At 39.1% G+C, this 2838-nt stretch overlaps 1 long non-coding RNA gene across 1 annotated transcript in view; it reads left to right on the top strand.

The window, feature by feature from the left end:
• The window catches only part of LOC117942477, a 23452-nt gene that overhangs the window by 19204 nt on the left and 1410 nt on the right, over nucleotides 1-2838 (top strand). The gene's annotated exons all lie outside the window — the stretch shown is intronic.

The raw sequence follows: 2838 nt of genomic DNA, 5'->3' as shown, positions 1-2838 counted from the left end.
AGCACCTGTTGTCATTTTGTTTTTGTCTGTTCTATTGTTCTTACATGTACAAAACAATAAAAAGATTTGAATAATAATAATAACACTCAACGGGGACCCTGTTGTCGTATTTGTTCCACAATGGGAGACAGGTCTGGACTGCAGGCAGGTCAGTCAAGTACCCGCACTCTTTTACTAGGAAGCCATGCTGTTGTTACTCATGCAAAATGTGGCTTGGCATTGTCTTGCTGAAATAAGCATGGGCGTCCCTGAAAAAGACATTGCTAATTTGGCAGCATATGTTGCACCAAAACCTGTATGTACAGTTGTGTTCAGAATAATGGCACTGTGTTGGAAAAAGTCAATAATGCTCAAAATCCATAGAATAGCTTTTATTCCATAATATCAATGCATTGGGAACACTGCACATTCAATTCCAAACCAAACATGATTAATCAAGTTTGTTTTATACCTTTACAGAAAGTGAAGTGAAAGAAATATTAGGGTGTACAAAAAAATAGCAGTATTTGAATTTTTCTCAACAAACATTCATTTTAAAAACTGAAAAATGTCTCAAGGGTATGCTTTACTTTAAATGCCTGCACTAATATGTTGCTGCATAACCATTATTTCTGAGATCTGCTTCACATTTGTGTTGAATGGAAGTTGACCAACTTCTGGCACCTGTGAACAGGTATTCCAGCCCAGGACGATTGAACTACATTCCACAATTCCACTGCATTACTGAGTTTGGCCTCAGAAGCAGCATTTTTGTTCTGTGGGAGTGTTCTATGTGATTGAGGTCAGGGGATTGGGCTTGCCAATCCATAACATCAATCTTGTTCATCTGGAACCAAGACTTTGGTCGCTTTTTGATGTGTTTTGGGTCATTGTCTTGTTGAAAGAACCCTTTCAAAGGCATTTCCTCTATAACATAAGGCAACGTGATCTCTTCAAGTATTTTCATGTACTGAAACTGATCCATGATCCCTGGTATGGGATAAATAGGCCCTACACCACAGTATGAGAAACATCCCCATGACATGATTTTTGCACCACCATGCTTTACTGTCTTCACAGGGTACTGTGGATTGAATTCAGTGCATGATGGTCGTCGGACCAACGCTCTGCGGCCCCAATCCACAGAATGTTGAACCATTTCTCCTTTGGCCAGTCAGTGTGTCCTTTGGCAAATTTTAAACCTATTCAGTAAATGTCTTTTTTTCAACAATGGGACTTTGCGGGGGCTTCTAGCTGATAGCTTTGCGTCGCATAGCCTTCTTCTGATCGTAACAGTAGTCACAGGTAACTTTAAGTCCTTGATGATTTTCCTGGAGCTGATCATTGGTTGAGCCATTGCCATTCCGGCTATTATTCGATCCATGCGTTGGTAGTTGACCATTTTTTCCCATGTTGTTCAGGCTTTTGATGCTATTTCAAGGCATTTGAAATCATTTTGGCTGTGCAGCCTATAATAATCTGCACTTCTTAATATGTTTTCCTCTCACCAATCAACTTTTTGATCGAAGTCCGCTGTTCCTCAGAGCAATGTCTGGAACGACCAATTTCACAGAGTATTTCAGTGTGAAATATACCATAACAAGCATGCACAACATTTGCTTCCTTAAATATGGGCCATAATTGACACCTGTTTCTTCACAGAATCAATCACCTCACCAATTCTGTAGTTCTGTTGGTTTTTGTTTGACAACACTTACTAGTAAATTATTTGCCATGTTGAAAAATCACTTCTATCAAAAATATGATTTATGAGGTTAGTTATGTTGGACTGCTATTATTTTGAACACAGCTGTACTACAGCTGCAAGTTACCCCATGCCATGGGCACTAACACACCCTCATACCATTCCAGATACCAGCTTTTGAACACTGAATAATCTGAATGGTCCTTGTCCTCTTTCGCTCGGAAGACAAGAAGTCCATGATTTTGTGTGGACATGTCAGACCTCAGCCCATTTTTCCACTTTGCGTCAGTCCATATCAGATGAGCTCGGGTCCAGAGAAGCCAAAGGCATTTTGGGGTGTTTTTGATGCATGCCTTTTTCTTTGGATTGTAAAGTTTTAACTTGTAGATGTAGCAACAAACTGTTAAGTGACAACGTTTCTTTGAAGTGTTCCTAAGCCCACATAGCAATATCCTTACATAATGAGGTTGGTTTTTAATGCAGTGCCACCTAAGGGATCGAAAGTGATGGGCATTCAATGTTGGTTTTCGGCCTTGCCACTTGTGTGCAGAGATTATCTGAATCTTTTGATGTTATGGACTGTGAATGATGAAATCCCTATATTCCTTTCAAACTGTTCTATTTGTTCTCACAGTTATTAATAAAGCAGTGCACCTCGCCCCATCATTGCTTGTGAATCCCAATCATGACACTTAGCTGTTTCTAATTAACCTGTTCACCAGTGGAATGTTCCAAACATTCATTAACTTTCCCAGTCTTTTGTTGTCTTTGTCCCATTTTTTGGAACGTGTTCCAGGCATCAAACTCCAAATGAGTGAATATTTGCAAAAAACAATAAAGTTTATCAGTTTGAACATTAAATATTTTGTCTTTGTAGTGTATTCAATTGAATATAGGTTGGAAAGGATTGACAAATCATTGTATTCTGTTTTTATTTACATTTTACAGGCTGCAGTCTGCTCTCCTCAGACCAACACACATCAAGAGAGACATAACTTTTGAGTTGGTGCAGGTTATGCTACATGGTCTACTGCTCATTTATGATAAGTAAATATAGCGCTGTGGAGACCTGGCATTAAATGGTCCATGTTGTAGAATAAAGTATCCGTGTTGAATTTTCATTCAGTTGTCTATTGACTGTTTGAGCTAGGGGT

The sequence above is a fragment of the Etheostoma cragini genome, chromosome 3 (assembly GCF_013103735.1).
Source record: "Etheostoma cragini isolate CJK2018 chromosome 3, CSU_Ecrag_1.0, whole genome shotgun sequence".
Taxonomy (NCBI): domain Eukaryota; kingdom Metazoa; phylum Chordata; class Actinopteri; order Perciformes; family Percidae; genus Etheostoma; species Etheostoma cragini.
Note: the sequence above shows the minus strand (reverse complement) of the source record. Positions and strands in the feature narration are given on the sequence as shown.